We start from the raw sequence: 20,010 nt of genomic DNA on the forward strand, positions 1-20,010 counted from the left end.
ACTCGGAATTGCAGCCAGGATCTACTGACTTGAAAACCCCATGCAGTTCACTACGCCTAGGCTTGGCTGGATGTCCTAACATAAGACGGTCCATAAGACCCTTAATAGCTGGTGTCACAAGTGGCATCTGAGAGCCATATCTACAACCTCTCACTTAAAGACTTCAGTTGGGCAAATGTTGCTAGCATGTACAGGCTGTCTGTTCAAGACTTTTCCCTCTTTGTTCTTAGTATCCACGAGTTATAAGATGACGATGGATATGACTGTTACCACACAAGAGGCAGTGCAACATCTCTTAAATATGGTTGCACAGCTACTTGCAGATAAGTAGAATTTCAATGAGAAACTAAGTAAGTTAAAGATAGCCAATAAGATGGAAGCCCTTTCAACACCCAGTGATTATTCCCAAATAACGGACTTTACAACTTCTTCTTTAGTAATACAATCTGGGGGAAACATGGAGGCAGAAGTCAAAGTTTTTGTGGACGATTTGAGAACTGCGCTGATCTTGGATAAGTGGCCGGAGTACCAACTGCAAAGTACTGAATGAGTAACATTGACAGTTGATATGCAGGTGTTCAATAAGTGGCAACTTTCAAAGATTCGTGTGAGCACTACCAGTCAAAAGTTACCACAAACAACAATGAAGAGTTGCATAAGGAAATCTCGATGAAGCATGGGGAGAGGCATGAAGAAATTGCAGACTACATTAGCAAAATGAACAAGGAAACACACATCCCATCAGGGAGTGCACAAAAGGACTGATTAGTGATTCAAGAAACAAAGCAGCACACACTGGAAGTGATTCTGTGCAGATTACCATCAGAGATGTTACAGAAAGTGTGGATAGGTTTTCCAGATACTTCGTATGGGGCAGTGAAATACAAAGTAACTCTGACATAAATATAAACATGTTTGTGGCCAGGGAAACAAAATAATGTTTTCACACAGAAGCAACATTTTACCTGGGTCATGTAGACTGTGATTGGTGGGCACCACAGTCTGCTAACTGTGGTCAACTAGGACACTGAGAAAAAGAATGTCAGTAACACTAAATGTCTGCATGTGATAGACCATGCATTAAATGGATGTGGAATAGAGATGGGTTGTTCACGAACTAATGGGTCCTAAGGAACGCTTAATCAAGATGAACGGTATGAGTGAGGAATGAATTCTAAGGAACGGTCTTTCATAGTTCACTTCGGTCGCGGCTTTCTACTTATAGTTCCCGGGAACGGGAAACGGTTGGTCTCATTCCCACAACGGCACATTAGCCAGTCTCGTTCCAGCCTCGGTCGCATTTCCGTCTGTCTCAGTCTCGGTCGGGCAGACTGGTCGTCCTTCGCGGGGCCACTCGTCGCAGTTCCACTGCTGACTGCTCATAGTTCAGTTTTGAGTTGTTGTTCATTTCATTTGCTGTGCACTCCCATTCTAGATCTGTTTCAAACCTTTTTTGAACTCTGAACTTCTGGTTCTTTTGTATTATATTCATTGTCCATGACCAGTAATTAAAATGTATTTAATAAATATGCAAATTACATACAAATTATGTGGTATGCAATACATACATCTTTTCAGGCAACAAAACAGCATATCAGCTTACTTCACTATTTCGATAAACAGCAGAAGAAATACTTGTAAAAAGGCAAGACTATTTTGTTATTAGACATGCAAAGGAATTCAGCACAGCACACACGAGTGGCCATTTTCCGTCTTTTTTTGATCCAAGGTAAAAGAGCATGTTCATTGTTATGGAAGGCAGACCGACTAACAACCAAATGAAGGCCGCACTCCATAATCGAGAGTGTGGTGTCACGTTTTGTAAAGAGAGTATGATAACTTCTACAACATTATTTCAGTGGTACAGGGTGGCACACAAAAAAATCAGCCCCAAGTACTAGACTGCTCATTGTCACCCACCAATCATCATCTATTGTTTGGAAGTAGTTGTTTGCATTACCTTATTTGTTATTTCTTCACTGCCTGATTATTACATGTTTATCTATTCTGCTTGTAGCAGTCAACAAATCGTGCGTAATTGGTGAGCAGTCTGTACTTGGGGCTGGTTTTTCATGCACCACCTTATGTTATTTCACAGCAATCAGCCACATAACACTACAGTTAGCTAAATGAGATGTTTTGCAGAATCACAAAAATTACAAGTGTGTGAGAATTCTGTTATGAATAAAAACTCTGTACTCCAGGGGGGAGGTAAGTGCCCCCTCTTGGCGCCTTCCGTATTCAGTACCTATGCTGCTAATTTTCAATTTTTCATACGAACAATATACCTAGTGCAAATGAACGGTGAACGAGTAAAAATGAACTTAACCAAAAAAGTTCCGTTCTGATGAAGAGTTATGCCACGTGGTGAAGGGGTGGTTGCGCGGACTACCAAAAGAATTTTTTTCTAACGGAATTTATGCACTTTGCAAGCACTGGAGGACTTGCATTGAGCGTGGGGGAGATTATGTTGAAAAGTGATACAGCGTTGTACCACTTTGGCACAATAAATAATATTGAAAAAACAAAAAATTTAAGGTTTTCATTTAACTCACCCTCGTACACGAGCCAACATTAAAGGCCGTAACACCATTTCTCAAGAATAGGATTTTGGAAAGTATGGGAAAACAATCTGGGTAAAAGTCAGGGGCCACGTTGCTAGCCCATGCATTGTTCATTGTGGAGCCATTGGTGGATAACAATGAACTGTATAATGTACAGTAGTTAGTGAGTGGGAGGGAGGGATGTGTGTGTTGGCCTCTGCTGCGGAAATTTGCTGGTGACATCACGGTATGGACACCAATGGCACCTTTGCCAAAAGATGGATGGGGAAACAATGGCTACATTGCCTGTAGAGTACATGGAATTATTCAGTCCTGATGAACCACTTGTGGTGATACATACACTCCTGGAAATTGAAATAAGAACACCGTGAATTCATTGTCCCAGGAAGGGGAAACTTTATTGACACATTCCTGGGGTCAGATACATCACATGATCACACTGACAGAACCACAGGCACATGGACACAGGCAACAGAGCATGCACAATGTCGGCACTAGTACAGTGTATATCCACCTTTCACAGCAATGCAGGCTGCTATTCTCCCATGGAGACGATCGTAGAGATGCTGGATGTAGTCCTGTGGAACGGCTTGCCATGCCATTTCCACCTGGCACCTCAGTTGGACCAGCGTTCGTGCTGGACGTGCAGACCGCGTGAGACGACGCTTCATCCAGTCCCAAACATGCTCAATGGGGGACAGATCCGGAGATCTTGCTGGCCAGGGTAGTTGACTTACACCTTCTAGAGCACGTTGGGTGGCACGGGATACATGCGGACGTGCATTGTCCTGTTGGAACAGCAAGTTCCCTTGCCGGTCTAGGAATGGTAGAACGATGGGTTCGATGACGGTTTGGATGTACCGTGCACTATTCAGTGTCCCCTCGACGATCACCAGTGGTGTACGGCCAGTGTAGGAGATCGTTCCCCACACCATGATGCCGGGTGTTGGCCCTGTGTGCCTCGGTCGTATGCAGTCCTGATTGTGGCGCTCACGTGCACGGCGCCAAACACGCATACGACCATCATTGGCACCAAGGCAGAAGCGACTCTCATCGCTGAAGACGACACGTCTCCATTCGTCCCTCCATTCACGCCTGTCGCGACACCACTGGAGGCGGGCTGCACGATGTTGGGGCGTGAGCGGAAGACGGCCTAACGGTGTGCGGGACCGTAGCCCAGCTTCATGGAGACGGTTGCGAATGGTCCTCGCCGATACCCCAGGAGCAACAGTGTCCCTAATTTGCTGGGAAGTGGCGGTGCGGTCCCCTACGGCACTGTGTAGGATCCTACGGTCTTGGCGTGCATCCGTGCGTCGCTGCGTTCCAGTCCCAGGTCGACGGGCACGTGCACCTTCCGCCGACCACTGGCGACAACATCGATGTACTGTGGAGACCTCACGCCCCACGTGTTGAGCAATTCGGCGGTACGTCCACCCGGCCTCCCGCATGCCCACTATACGCCCTCGCTCAAAGTCCGTCAACTGCACATACGGTTCACGTCCACGCTGTCGCGGCATGCTACCAGTGTTAAAGACTGCGATGGAGCTCCGTATGCCACGGCAAACTGGCTGACACTGACGGCGGCGGTGCACAAATGCTGCGCAGCTAGCACCATTCGACGGCCAACACCGCGGTTCCTGGTGTGTCCGCTGTGCCGTGCGTGTGATCATTGCTTGTACAGCCCTCTCGCAGTGTCCGGAGCAAGTATGGTGGGTCTGACACACCGGTGTCAATGTGTTCTTTTTTCCATTTCCAGGAGTGTATATCTGATCGCTAGATTACAAATGATGTACAAGAAGCCCTATGGTATTCTCTCAATCTTAAGCCAAGAATGGAGGAGTTGGTGGGCCAGCAGCTGCAAAACAGAATTATACAGGAGAAATAAAGCCTGTGGGTGACACAGCAGATACCGCCAAACAGTAGTAGCACCACAGGATGAGCCTACAGCAGTATTTATAGTTTCTTCAGGCCTCTTAATATTTCTGCATGCCCTTTGGATAAAAAAAATATATCCCAGCAACAATCCTATGTCTGTTAGATGGTGTGTCGAGAGGACTTTGAGCTGGAAAATTTATGGTTCATCTAGTTGAAGTTATGATCTTCCATATGGACAGACGGGCATTTTGTAGGACTGTAAAATGTACTATATCAGTTGAGGGCCACTCGCCTCATTCAAAGTCAACAGAACTGTGACTGCAAGATGTACGCCATTTAGGTCATATTAGACAGAAAGGAATGAAACCCAAACAGTGACTCACGGGAGCAGTGTACAATTTACCTGTAGCTAAAGTGTTAAAAGAATTGAAATCCTTTCTTGGGGTGGAGAATTATATTGAAAATTTGTGGCCTATTATGCAAAAATTGCAAGCTATTAGCACAGAGGGCATTTTCTCACAGAGGGTCACTTTTTGTGTATGGAATCTGAAAGAGAAATGGTCACCAACTGGGTATTTGCCCATTGCATGTTTGTGTGTAAGATGGATGTGTGCCACTCGTGGAGTAGTAGTTGGGTGGGACAATTTACAGGTACTCAGTGCCAGTCAAGCCTTGGGCCCCAACTTTGTTTTTGTTGTTGCTCAGCTGCTCAATACTTAACTATACACACATCCTTCAATGGGACATTGTCTTCACACTGTATCTTCAATGGGTCTGTCAGATAAACACTACAGTAGGTCAGCTGATGTTTACTGTTGTTTATACTTCTCTTCGAATTTCACAGATTGAGTTCCTAACTGTAAAATTACCCAGTCAGTCATTGCCATATTGCATGTAATTGTATAAGCCTCCCCATTTACCATTAAGAAGCATCTAGGTCACTCTCTGGAAGCAACAAATGTCAATAATTTGTGACATCGCCCTAATTCAACATACACGACAGAACTCCTTATCAGGAAATACAATGAGGTTGTGTAGTGCTTTGAGAATTTCGGAGTAAATTCTAGAACCACTCGGTCTTCCACCATTTCGAACACCCAATATTTTAGAGGTGAGTGGGAGAAACGAATATGCCCTGCTGTGCATCACCTATTTGTATGTGACGAGAAAAAGATGGACTCGGCGGCCGAATGGTGGCAGACAAGTATCTGCTGTACTGTCCACAGAGTCTCCGTGTACTGGGCGAGAAGAACAAGGAAACTTTATGTAGTATCCTGTGTTCTTTAGTGTCTCTGTTGATTGTAAAAAGACTAATGAACAACTGAATATATATTTCTATGTTCATTCATGTATTGGACTAATTTGAGACTAGAGACTTTTGAATTACTGCAAGTCTTTGCTATGAACAAAGAAAGACACGTGTATTCTATTTGGATATGTGTATATGAGTCTAATGTTTAAGCAATAAGTTAGCTTGAGAAGTTATTGTCTGTGTAAGTTGAAAATATATAGTGATTGAACCGAAAAGTATTTTACGGGTACCAAAATTATTTCAAGGATAGAGAAGTATTTTAAAAAATTCCTTTAACCAGCTATAGTCTTCGGAGAAGAAGTTGGGAGATCAATGTAGCTGATTACCCAGAGAAGACGATCGGCTACACACCACATGCAAGTTAACTGAATTGAGAGACTTGTGTGCCTGCAACCCAATGCCACACTGTCTCTCATTGTCTGAAAAATGTGAGAGTTGGCTAAATGAAGTCCCAGAGAGAGAGAGAGAGAGAGAGAGAGAGAGAGAGAGAGAGAGAGAGAGAGAGAGAGAGAGAGTACAGTGAGGTACGAGCCCAAAGAACTCCCACTGTGCTAAATGAATTTCAGTAGCAAAATACCATCACCCTTAAATTTACCAAAAGCAATGCCATAGGAAGACCTTTCTTCTGTACAGGATTTTGCCTGGAAATTGTCGATTACTCAGACTCAGTTAAAGGGCACCAACACTCTTAAAAAGCCAAAAAGGGGCCATAGGAAAATACTGTGATGAATAATAGGTTATGTAAACAAGCTGTATATCAAAGTACAGGAAAGAACTTAATCATAAAATTCACAAGCCCATTTCAAGATACTGAGACACTGTCACCTGTCAATGTAGAACAACAGTTACCAGGACTATCACTGTCCACGTGTACTGAGCTTGACACTTCTAAGGAGCCCTAGAGGCAGACTACCAGGCACCTGCAGAGTAAGAACCAACAGGTTGAGTGACACCCATAATGAACACCATGATGAACCTTGCATGAGGAATTCCCAACAATGGATAAGGGGGTTTTGTGTGTGTGTGTGTGTGGGGGGGGGGGGGGGGGGGGTTCCATCAGTACCAGTACATCCTCCTTATGTTAACTATAATGTGACATGTTATGTTAACTATGACATGACATCTTGCAACTCCACACTGTGGAGTTGCAAGGTATCCATCAAATTTTTGATTAGTTTACCTCATTTCCTAGGGTAGATTAGGTATTTTTCGGTTTTTATTTATATTTGAGGAAAGCTATACAAAATGTGAAGCTGAAGCTCCAGCAAGCTGTAGTTGCATTCATCGATGGGCAAGTGAGTCTGGATCTTGATACCATCAGCTTTAGACTGTTAGGTGTTCTCATAAACATGCAGAGATGATTCCCGATTATGCTAACCGTATCCAACAATGCACCGTATGAATCATTCTCATAGCAGCAGAGTCTTAGGGTAAGAATTTCTGTTTTTTGTATTATATACTAATTAGAAAGAATGTACCTAACATGAAGGAACATCACTTTTAGAATTAAAAATACCTCTACGAGGAGTAAGGGAGACATGGTGAAACACTTAATCAGATGAAGAAGAAGGGGAGCTCAGACTATTAGTAGAGTCATTCTCACACAGGATGTGTCTCTCATCATTAAGCACATCAGATGTGGTTTTCACTGAGGTTGGTGCATGATTAGAAATGAGCTGGTGAATCTCACAGGACTTGGCCTTCATCATGATTTGCAACTGCAGCACTCCAGCAACAGTTGTCTACATCTGGCTTGCAAATCACAGGTTTTGTTTACGAAAATGGATGGGCATAAAATTCCCACATTAGCTCTATTAAAATACACATTTCCTAGCTAGTCCATATACTAGGTGTGCTGTTCTGTCTGTAGTACACATGAAGACAAATATGTATCCATAAACATGTTATAAGGCAAAAAGGAAAGTTCCCTGCACAGTCAGTAAGGACTTCAACTTGTTTCGTTTAGTTACATACAGTACGATAAAAATTTACAGTACTCTTCCACATAAAGATAATAATTATTTCATCATTCTAACTTTTCAGTAAAAACTGAAGGGTAATCTTATTAGATCACTGCTTCCATGCATCTTGCAATTCATCATTTGGCATACTCACAAAATCAATCAAACTCACTCCAGAGAAATAGCACTCTCATATTTACCTAACACCGAATACAGAAGAACAAAATTAAATACTGAATCAATAAGAAAATCTCAACACCATTTTGAAAATGTGAAGGTGAATAAAAAAGTATCTGAATACAGCAGGACACTAACCAACTACACTCTACAATGTACCTTCACATTTCTACCCACTAAACCACACTTAACTTCTACAAGACACCACCACGACTTATGTTATGATCTACTGAAGGCCATAATCACCAATATGTTATTAACCAACATTTCATTACAACAAATTGTACCAAGAATGTTTTTTGGATAAATCTTCAATGTTTTATTACTTTACAATAGCATAATTTCATAACACGCAAGTTATAATACAAAAATTACCAAATATAAAAATTCTGTAACTATCAATGTGATGTCTTTTGACGTTTTCCATCATTTTCTGATAACAAATTGTGTCAATAATGATGCATTTTTGAGAGATCCTCAATGTGTAGGTGCTTTTGAAACAGCATATATTCATACGACATAAGTAATATTATAAAATCAAGCAAATATGGACTTCAACAGAAAAGGATGAAACCCAGTAAGGCATCTCCCAAGTTCTGCTTGCAATGTAGAACACAATGCTGCAACTTGCTTGCCACGTTCCTCCCCACAAAGAAAAACTCTCTTCTCTTATTCAAACTATGATGTTATGGACTGTTGTGGGACTTTATTTTCACACTGTTAGGTCACAAAACTCAACCAACTCTTTACCCGCAAACATTTTCTCATCCCGTTTGAGGATGTCTAATAAATGAGATTGACAGAAGTTCAAACCTGCTAAGTAGGAACACACAGCTATAGAAGGATGCATAACAAGGGGAAATAGAGATCCTGCCTATAGGAAAATTAAAGTGACCTTTGGAGAAAATAGAAGCAACTGTATGAATATCAAGGAATCTGATAGCAAGCCAGTACTAACCAAAGAAGGAGAACCTAAAAGGCAGGAGGAATGTATAGAGGATATATAAGGTAAGCAAAGTTGAGAACAATCTTACAGACAAAGAAGAGGAAGTCTGTGAAGATTAGATGGGAGATACAATACTGCGAGAATCTAACAGAACACTGAAAGACGTAAGTGGAAACCAGGTGCTGGAGTAGGTGACATTTCTTTAGAATAAGTGAGATCCTTAAAAGGCCCTGTCATGACAAAATTATTCCACCTAGTGGGTAAAATGTATGGGACAGGTGAAAGGCCCTCAAACTTCATGAGGAATGGGATAATTCTATTCCCAAAGAAGGCAGGTGCTGATAGTTTTGAGTATTACCAATCATCAATTTAAAAGGTCATGGTTGAAAAATACTGACATGTAATATATAGAGAATGGAAAAGCTGGTGGGAGCCAGTTCGAGAGAAATGCAGGAATATCCAAGACTTAAGACCCTACAATTTGATTTAGATGATAGACTGAATAAATGCAGACCCATATTCATAGCATTTGCAGATTTGGACAAAGCTTCTGACTAGAATACACTCCAGAATGAGATTTTCACTCTGCAGCGGAGTGTGCGCTGATATGAAACTTCCTGGCAGATTAAAACTGTGTGCTGGTCTGAGACTTGAACTCGAGACCTTTGCCTCTTGCGGAAAAGTGCTCTACCAATTGAGCTACCCAAGCACGGCTCACACCACATCCTCACAGCTTTACTTCTGCCAGTACTGCGTCTCCTACCTTACAAACTTTACAGAAGCTCTCCTGCGAACCTTGCAGAACTAGCACTCCTGAAAGAAAGGATACTGCGGAGACATGGCTTAGCCACAGCCTGAGGGATGTTTCCAGAATGAGATTTTCACTCCGCAGTGGAGTGTGCGCTGATATGAAACTTCCTGGCAGATTAAAACTGTGTGGGATACATTCTTAGAAATTCTGAAGGCAGCAGGGATAAAATACAGTCAGAACAAGGTTATTTATAACTTGTACAGAAACCAGATGGTGGTTATAACAGTCGAGGAGCTTGAAAGGGAAGCAGTAGTTGAGAAGTGAACGAACATAGTTGTCGCCTTTCCCTAGTGTTAATCTCTGCATTGAGCAAACAGTAAAGGAAACCAAAGCAGCATTTGGACTGGGAATTAAAGTCCAGAAAGAAGAAATGCAAACTTTGAGAGTTTCTGGTAATATTGTAATTTTGTCAGATGGCAGAGAACTTAGAAGATCAGTCAACTGGGATGGATAATGCCTTGAAGAGGTTATAAGATGAACAGTAACAAAGGTAAAACAAGGTAGAAATGAAGGAAAATTAAGGTTTGACTTCTCGTTGACATATAAAAGAAGGGTTGTTGTCAAATTAAATCAGATGTTGCTATTAGAATTAGATTAGGAAATGACACACTAAAAGTAGTCGATGGTTTTTGCTATTTGAGAAGCAAAATTAGTGACTATGATCAAAGGAGAGAGCATATAAAATGCAGACTGACTATAGCAAGGAAAGCATTTCTGAAAAAAGAGAAATTTGTTAGTGTTGAATATAAACTGTTAGGAAGTCTATTCTGAACTTGTTTGTATGAAGTGCAGCCTTCTACAGAAGTGAAACATGGATCTAAGCAGTTCAGACAAGAAGACAGTAGAAGGTTTTGAAATGTGGTGCTACAAAAGAAAGCTGAAAATCAGATGAACTGGTACTGAATCGAATCAGGAAAAAAGAGATTTGTGACACAACATGACTGAAAGAAGGGACTAGTTGATATGTCACATTCTGAGGTATCAAGGAACTGTCAGTTTGGTAAAGGAGGGAAATGTGGGAGATAAAAACTGCAAAAATCAAGGTATGAATTTAGTAAGCAGGCTCAAAAGGAAGTAGATTGCAGTAGTTATTCTGAGATGAAGCAGCTTTCACAGAATAGACTACTGTGGAGTGATGCATCAAACCAGTCTTCCGACTACCAGGTTTGCACAGGAATAGAACCAGTCAAATAATGTTCCAAGAAACCTTCCATGTACCACCCACTGTCATCTGAAGTACTCAGATAAATGTATTACTACTGCTAACTTAACTACCTGTCCTACAAACTGCCATGATAACCTACCTAAATTCTACTGCATACTCAAACCTCACTTGACCAGTTAATTACTGTGGAACATGGTCGGATAAGCATGATGCACCCAATGCTATGTCACACAATTCTACAAAATTAATCAAAATTTCTCTGTTGCAGGGACTTTCCCCTTTGCCTTAGTCCTCATTCTTGGTCCTATTAAAAGGAGGGAAGCACTGGCACCCACCTGCTGGAGTGGCATTAGTCCAAAGGATCAGACTTTTTGAGGTGACATGGCTAGGCCTTATTAGTTTTGTCTTATATTGTCTACTGTAGTGAATAAATGGTCTTCGCTAATTGTTTGACTCAGTCCATCAAATGTTGGAACTTGACCAGTTGAGCTTAAGTATGGACAATAGCACTGAAACTGAGACCACCGCAGGCAGTGTCAAAGTCCAAACCGCAGCTCAGGCTCACTAACCTGCAAACCCCATAAACCTCACTGAATCTGGGCTAGGGTTGCCAATTTATCACACGATGGCTTATGTGAGCGATAACAGTTGTCACCTGTCAAAAGTCACAGTAGTTCTCCACATGACCAGAAAAACATTGATTACTGCCGTAATTTCCTCTGGATGGCATTACCAAAGCTGACATTGGGAATCCCATCATTCTGGAAGAAGCACTGCTTAAGTAAAGGGTTTCCACCATTCTGGCTATTCTTAACTTATTGAGTTCCTCAGTCAAATCACTGTTATCCGCACACAGTTGCACAATCATGTTTAAAAGATGTTGCACCACCTCTTCAATGGATGACTTTCACACCCATCATATTGCAACAACCAGATAATAAGGACACAGTGAAATTTCTCAGACAGACAGATCACACATGCTGGAAACATTCATCCAACTGAAGCCAGAAGGAGAGGTTAGTGGACATGGCTTGATCACACTTCTAACACCAGTTGTCACACGTACAAATTGTAGTGTTTCAGGATGGACAGCTTTGCCTAGACCCGGTAAACTTTATGGAGTTCGCAGGTCGGGCAGCTTCAATAATGTTTTATACAGTTGAGCCCATGTTAGGTGGACTGAAACCAGCAAACAACCAAGACCACAACAATTTGTATGCATTTATTCAGTAGTGTGTACAATATAAGACAAAATTAACAGTTTCCAGACTTATTGCTCAGAGGGAGTATTAGGCTTGGTTGACTAGAACAGCAAAAAGGAATACAGTAGAAGATGAATGGATACCTTTGAAAAATGAATAGTGAAGGCAGTAGAGGATCAAATAGACAAAAAGATGAGGCCTTGTAGAAATCCTTGGATATAACAGGAATTGATGAAAGGAGAAAATAGAAAAACGCAGGAAATGCAGTAGGTGAAAGGGAATACAGATTTCTAAAAAATGAGATCGACAGTGTTGTGTTGGCAGAAGAGCCAACACCGTGTTACGAATGGAGTCCGAAATGCATGCATTTTAGCTCACGCAGGCTGGCGTGAGGAGGGAAGAACTATACTGACGTGAGGTCTGGAACATGACAAGGAATGAGAATTCAGAAAGCGGACATAATTAGTTTGATACTTAACTTTAATCCATTAATGACGAATGTCGCTCTTGACGGTACATGAGTCACAACATTATCTGTTCAGAAGACACAGTAACTGAATATGGTGCCTTGCTAGGTCATAGCAAATGACGTAGCTGAAGGCTATGCTAAACTGTCGTCTCTGCAAATGAGAGCGTATGTAGACAGTGAACCATCGCTAGCAAAGTCGGCTGTACAACTGGGGCGAGTGCTAGGGAGTCTCTATAGACCTGCTGTGTGGTGGCGCTCGGTCTGCAATCACCGATAGTGGCGACATGCGGGTCCGACGCATACTAACGGACCGTGGCCAATTTAAAGGCTACCACCTAGCAAGTGTGGTGTCTGGCAGTGACGCCACAGACAGGAAGTACAAAATGGCTAAGCAGGAATGGCTAGAGGAGAAATGTAGGGATTTAGAAGCATATTTCACAGCAAGATAGATTCCACCTACAGGAAAATTAAAAAGACCCTGGGAGAAATGAGAAGCAGCTGTGTGAATATCACAAGTTCAGATAGTAAACCACTACAAAGTAAAGAAGGGGAAGATGAAAGATGGAAGGAGTATATACAAGGGAGATTAATTTGAAAGCAATATAATATAAAGGGAAGATGAGATGGGAAGTATGATACTGTGAGAAGAATCTGACAAACACTAAGTATCTACATGGAAACAAAGCCCTTGGAGTAGACAACATTCTGTCAGAACTACTGATAGCCTCGAGAGAGCCAACTATGACAAAACTATTCCATTTGATGTGCAGGACGTATGAGACAGACAAAATACCGTCACAAACTTCAAGAGGAATGTAATGATTCGAATTCCAAAGAAGGCAGATGTTAATAGGTGTGAATATTACCAAACTATAATATCTTAAGTCTTGGCTGCAAAGCACTTACACAAATTCTTTACAGAAGAATGGAGAAACTGGTAGAAGATGAACTTGGGGAAGATCAGTTCAGATTATGGGAAAATATAGGAACATGTGAGGCAATACTGACCCTACAACTTCTCTTAGGCAATGGGTTGAAGAAACGAAATCCTACATTTACAGCATTTGTAGACTTACAGAAAGCTTTTGACAATGTTGACTGGAAAGCACTCTTCTTCTGAAGGTAGCACAGGTAAAATACATGGGGTAAAGGACTATTTACAACTTGTATAGGAGACAGATGCCAGTTATAAGAGTCAAGGGGCAAGAAAGTGATGCAGTGGTTGAGTAGGGAGTGAGACAGAGTTGTAGCCTATCCTCAATGTTATTCAATTTGTACACTGAGCAAGCAGTAAAGGAAACCAAATAAAAATTTCGAGTAGGAATTAACGTTCATGGGGAAGAAATAAAAACTGAGGTTTGCAGATGACATTGTAATTCTGTCAAGAGATGGTAAAGGACTCTGAAGAGCAGTTGAACGGAATGAACAGCATCTTGAAAGGAATATCTAAGATGGACAATAGCAAAAGCAAAACAAGAGTAATGGAATGTAATCAAATTGAATCAGGTGATGCTGAGGGAATTTGGTTCGGAAATGAGACGTTTAAAGTAGTAGATGAGTTTTGCTGATGGGCAGCAAAGTATCTGACAATGGTCAAAGTAGAGAGGATACAAAAAGTTGATGGGCAATGGCAAGAAAAACATTTCTGAAGAAGCGCAATTTGTTAACATCAAACATAGATTTAAATGTTCAGAAGTCTTTTCACAAGTTATTTGTATTTATTATAGACTTGCATGGAAGTCAAACACGGACAATAAACAGTTTAGACAATAAGAGAATATAGGCTTTTGGGAAGTGGTGCTACACAAGAATGGTGGAGATCATATGAATAGATTGTGTAACTAATGAGGAAGAACTGAATAGAATTATGGAGACAAAAAATTTTGTGGCACGACTCGATTAAAAGAAGGGATTGGTTGATAGGATACACTCAAGAGAAATTGTGGGCTCTCCAATTCAGTACTGGAGAGTAGTGTAGGGGATAACAATCTTAGAGAGAGACCAAGAGATGAATTTAGTAAACAGCTTCAGAAGGAGGTAGGTTCATTGGTTATTCAGACATAAAGAGGCTTGCAAAGGACAGAATAGCTTGGAGAGCTGCATCATACCAGTATTTGGACTGAAGACGACGACGACGACAACAACAACAATTAGAATAATGAACAAATTTACAGGATTCTTATCTAGCTGAACAAGCAGAAGGCATTTATAATGAAGGAAACATATCATTTGACTCTTATGAAACTTTCACAGCAAAGCTGAAAAATTTGAGTTATTAGATATTCTATAAAATGATTCAAGACACGTTTTCTATTAAGGAATCTAGGAACCACTAACATATTTCTGTGTTGGAGATTTTTAAGACAAAAACTAGATAAGAATAACCACATCTATCACTCAAGCATACAAATGGTTGTTCCCCACACAATTCACCTGTAAACAAAATTGGGAGAGCCTTTAAAATATGATATGACAAAACAAAACAAAATCTACTTTTAGGAACTTAATTTACACAGAACTGAAGGACACACTTATACATAGACTACAAGTGGGTCCCTTTCATCATCACTGGCTCTTGAGTATCTGTCCTCCTCAACCAAATTTCTGTCTTAAATACATGTCCAGCATCTTACTAATGTGCCACCACCTCACTCAGTTTGTACCAAACAGGTCCAGATGCTATACTTATATTTGCCATGGCACAAAAAAAGGACCAAATGTAAACTTTTTAAAATAATCACTAAACCACAAAACATACTTTTCTTCCATAGTTCTAGTATTTCAATATACCTGATCTTGTGAACATCATACTTATTTTCAGTGAGAACAAATGTTTTCAAAATACAGGTTGATTACAATTATAGCTCCAGCTTCAGAACACTTAAAAATGAACCACTGCTCAGAATTAAATCAAATTTGAATGGATTATCATTAAAGAAGGGGAAATGTCATGCAAACAAGAAATTTAATGAAAATTTTACCACTAGATGGCACTGTAAGTGGCAGAATTTGCAACATAAAAGATGCGGGTATGCTGCTGTTCTTCAGTTTGCATCTGAGACACTTAGCACAGCTGTCTCAATGCAGGATAGCTTGCTGTTGGTAAAGCTCTTTTACACGAATGGTGACTGTGTGCCAGTAGCTCTGTGGAAGTTCTGTAGACTCAAGGGTATTAAAAAGGTGTTGGCCTGATGTCTGCCATCGGTCTGGAAAGAATGATGATGAAATTCAAAAAGACAGGTTCTTTTGCAGAGGTAGGAAAACAATTGATCCGATGTCGGCTGAAGATATTGCAGGAGGATTAGAGCAGTGGCATGCAAATGTGCAGTGTATGGGGAATTGCCCAAACCATGGGCTTGCCTGTGAGCACAGTGCATGAAATTCTATAGAACATCCTCGATTGCCATCCATATAAAATTATCCATGTTCAGGAGTTGGTTCATGCTGACCTGCCACTAAGACAAATTTTTATTCTAGAACCTCTTGCTCATATGGTAGTGGACAATAAATGATCAACAGAACATTCTATGGATGAATGAAGCCCATTGTGCCTCCAAGGACATGTTAATACCCAGAACTGCAGAATATGGTCAATGGAAAATCAACTTCATATCAACTGGTAATGCATCCTTCTGTAAAGGTATCTGTGTGGTGTGGTGTGGGTTGGTGGGATTGTTTACCATAGGGCCATATTTTTTTGAGGCAAAGGTCCCGAGTTCGAGTCTCGGTCCGGCACACAGTTTTAATCTGTCAGGAAGTTTCAATTTTACTATTGTTTTCTATGTGGTTTTTGGGCTCAAGACAATCAAAATCTGATGTTTCCCATCCAACATGGTATGAGCTTCCCATGAAGTATGGGCTTACCTACAGTGCCACAACTGTTTAATGTCAAACTTGTCTGGTCACACAGATGGCACAGTACAGTTGGTTTACTGTGCAACTCGCACCGTAGCAATAGTACTGCGATTCAACTGTCATTTGTAACCAAACCCATTTATGTTATAATTTTTACACTGCTATCTAGTAGGAAAAATTTCATAATTTGTTTCAATTTGCACAGTTCTTTTCTTAGAGTGTTTTGAAACTGGAACTTTAGTTATAATTAACCTTTATATGGTGAAAAATTTAGTATAGGTTTCAAAAACTTACCCAGAAAATGGCATCATTAAAACATACAATGCAGGTGCATGTCGTCTGATGTTGCACACAACTTGTGAGAAAGTGTTGCCCTCTTGATTCTTAGTTGCTGCAACAGATATGGCACTTTTGAATATTCAATTTCATTCCACATTTGTAAATTCTTTGTGGCAGTGAAATATACCTATAGAATACTTACAAGCACATTTTGTCTCCTGTAATGAAGCATCCATCATCTCTGATTCTCCAATGGCTCAGGAAAAGATCAAGGAAGCAATCAACTATGTATGTAACAGTCATTTTTGTCTCCTATAAAATGTGAAAAGGTTATTTGCCAGTAACAAATGCCCCTTCAGGAATCATTTGAACAGTAGTCTAATCTAGGCTCATAAAAAAATTATGAATATGACTAACACATGCACTGCATATTACTAAAAGTCCATTTTTTTTCTTTTGCTAATGAGCTCCAAGAAGTATCAAAATGTTATACAAATACTGAATATTTCACTTGCAGTTTACATATATGTAGTATGTATTCCAAAAGTCTTCATGCACATTTAAAGCTTATTTGCATTATGTAACTGAAGCAACACTTTTTGTTTTAATTATCCATAAAAGTCTTGTATTAGAATAGTAACAAATGGAACAAAATAACCTGGTGAATGAAACAGAACAAAAATAAATAAATAAATAAATAAAAAAAATTAGAAAGCCACTTTTTATTTTGGCATGTACAACAGAACTTTCCCCACGCAGAGGAAGAGTTTAGCAGTGGATAAGCACATAAACGTTTGGGTGACATATTCCACTGTTCACTTTCCTCTGTACAGCACTTCGCTTTACTCATATCACTCTTTGCATGGCACACATCAGAATTTGATTAATGAGCGCTGTATTTGTTACCAGTGAAACCCTTTATCTCTTCATGTTTGCAGTTCGTGAAAGTGGTTGACTACATTTTATTTTAGCACATTTATCATCTCAAACTCAAATTTAGGAACTAAACACATATATTTATATGGAACACACGAAAACCGAAAAACAGTTTGAATGTGTGATACGACTGAGTACCGAACATTTGGTACAAAAGAAAAACTTCTGTAATAACAAATATGAATCATAATCAATTAGCCAAAGCTTTCCTCCAGGACACATTCAGTCTCATAATTAACCCCCATAAGATAAAAGTCTGGAGTGAGAATATACATAGTAAAGAAATACGAAATAATGATTCAGAAAGTGATGCTTCAGCATTCTTGGGAACAACTTATTTTGTGCAGATGGTGCACAACTAATAAATATTTAAAAAAAAAATTGTCGCACAATGAGCTGCTTTTTAAAGCACCTGAGGATGTTGTACAAAAAACTTTGTTAATGCTTAGCAAAAATGGTTCAAACAGCTCTGAGCACTATGGGACTTAATTTCTGAGGTCATCAGTCCCCTAGAACTTAGAATTACTTACACCTAACCAACCTAAGGACATCACACACATCCATGCCTGAGGCAGGATTCGAACCTGCAACCATCGCGGTCGCGCGGTTCCAGACTGTAGCACCTAGAACCACTCGGCCACTCGATGCTTAGCAAAAATGACAACCACACAGCATGATTATTATATTGAAAATAAATCAAAGTGAAACATTTCATGAGGGAAAGAGGAAGTGACGAATAACGTGTTGGTACCAAATACAGAAAGATCAACATTCAGCACATGAAATGGATTGTTTAAAACCAACTGATGCATGGAACTTGCTTAAAGATTTATAGTCTGATTTAATTGGATAGTGAGGAGCAGACATGCAAAACAGACTACTAAAATTTCTGTGCAAGTTTAACTAGAAGGAGAATGCATTCTGTTGCAGTAGCTGACTATAATTGGGACTGCGAATAAGCAATGAGGATAAAAGTAATATTCTTTCATAATTCTGGGAAATATCTTTACATAATATGACATACATCCACTTCAAAATGGAATAGGCATGTTCGGCAGCAAAAATAAAGATCACTTCTTGTGTCCAAGATGGAACTAACATACAGTCACAAGAGACAAATCCATTCAAACATTGAGTTCTGAGCCTAGGCTTCAATGTTACCTTGGCAAGAAATGTCACTATATTTAGTTTGATGGCATATAACAATATTCACAGAACATTTTTTACATTTTGTTTGGATAAATTGTTACACACTTGTATTCCCACTAACTAAATAATCCAGCCATCATTGGTAACAGCTGACTCACTAAAAAGCAAGAGAGTTGTTGTATAAGATACGGGAAGGCCTCAAGACATAGCTCTGACTTTGAAACATGCATGAGTTTTTACAAATAGTTGATAGATTTATTATTGCAACATATATTTCACTGCCATTTTATCTCCAGGACTCAATTACCATTTTTTTTGTGTGGTAAGTGCTTTACCTCCAATCCACAGTATGCCCCATATTATAATTAACACATCTGTATAATTTGCTCTCTTTTTTTCTGTGAATGAGGTGCCCTGTTTAGAAACAGTCTGCATCACAATTGGGAAAGAAATACATACATCACAATTAAATTTAAAATTTGTTACCTCACTGCACGACAAAATGCAACTTCAAAAACATTTGACGGAATATAAACAGGAAGCAAGCAGATTACAATTACAAGAAAAGTATATTAAAAACAACCTTTCATTAATGTCTGTTTTAAAGTAAGTTCACAAATTTGATGAAAGTTTTTTCCTACCTTACTGCTCATTTATATTTCCATCTTGTGTGAAAGTTTTCAATGTGCCTGTAGTTTCCTAGCAATATTTGGAAAAGACCCAACATTCAATCTAACAAAAACAAAATCTTTGCTCTTATGGTTTACAGCAATTTACATAGGAGAGGATCATTTGGTCAGTCCTTTTGTTTTGCATATGCTGCCTCCCACTATCAAATATGTTGCATGTGTTCTTGTAACTGCAGTCTAATTTGTTTCTATAAATTATGTCTAGAATGTAATCATAAAACATGACATACAGCACATCAAGGACATAGCACCCTCTTGTAGGAACAGACACATTTTTTTGCTGATTGTACTTTCTCTACATTTATATACAACATTGACATCAATAGGTTAACTGTGTTCTTACATAATATAAACAAAGATCCTTTTAACATGGAAATTTTCACTTACCCATTTATTATTGTGCATCTGACATTAGCAGGTGAAGTTTTGGAAGGCTGGAACTACTTAAAGATCAAAGAACATGTATCATCTTAATCATTTTTATCTGACAGTTAGCAGACAACCTTAGAATATTTACTCATCTTGCTTCACTGCACTCCTGTGTGTTTATCAAAACACCATGAGTTACTAGCTGTTAATAACAATCACAAGAGTGATAACTGAAATTCCTGAAGAACAAT

The 20,010-nt window shown here is 39.8% G+C and overlaps 1 long non-coding RNA gene across 1 annotated transcript in view; it reads right to left on the minus strand.

Annotated features, from left to right (window-relative positions):
* LOC124788260 overlaps positions 1-19,758 on the minus strand; it is a 31,031-nt gene extending 11,273 nt beyond the window's left edge. The window contains exons 1-2 of the long non-coding RNA XR_007016077.1: positions 16,819-19,758; positions 16,632-16,728 (exon numbers count right to left, since the gene is read on the minus strand). This is a non-coding gene — a long non-coding RNA (uncharacterized LOC124788260). The remainder of the gene's footprint in view (positions 1-16,631; positions 16,729-16,818) is intronic.
* Between the last annotated feature and the right edge of the window lie 252 nt (positions 19,759-20,010).

This window comes from Schistocerca piceifrons, chromosome 3 (genome assembly GCF_021461385.2).
Source record: "Schistocerca piceifrons isolate TAMUIC-IGC-003096 chromosome 3, iqSchPice1.1, whole genome shotgun sequence".
In the NCBI taxonomy this organism is placed as follows: Eukaryota; Metazoa; Arthropoda; class Insecta; order Orthoptera; family Acrididae; genus Schistocerca; species Schistocerca piceifrons.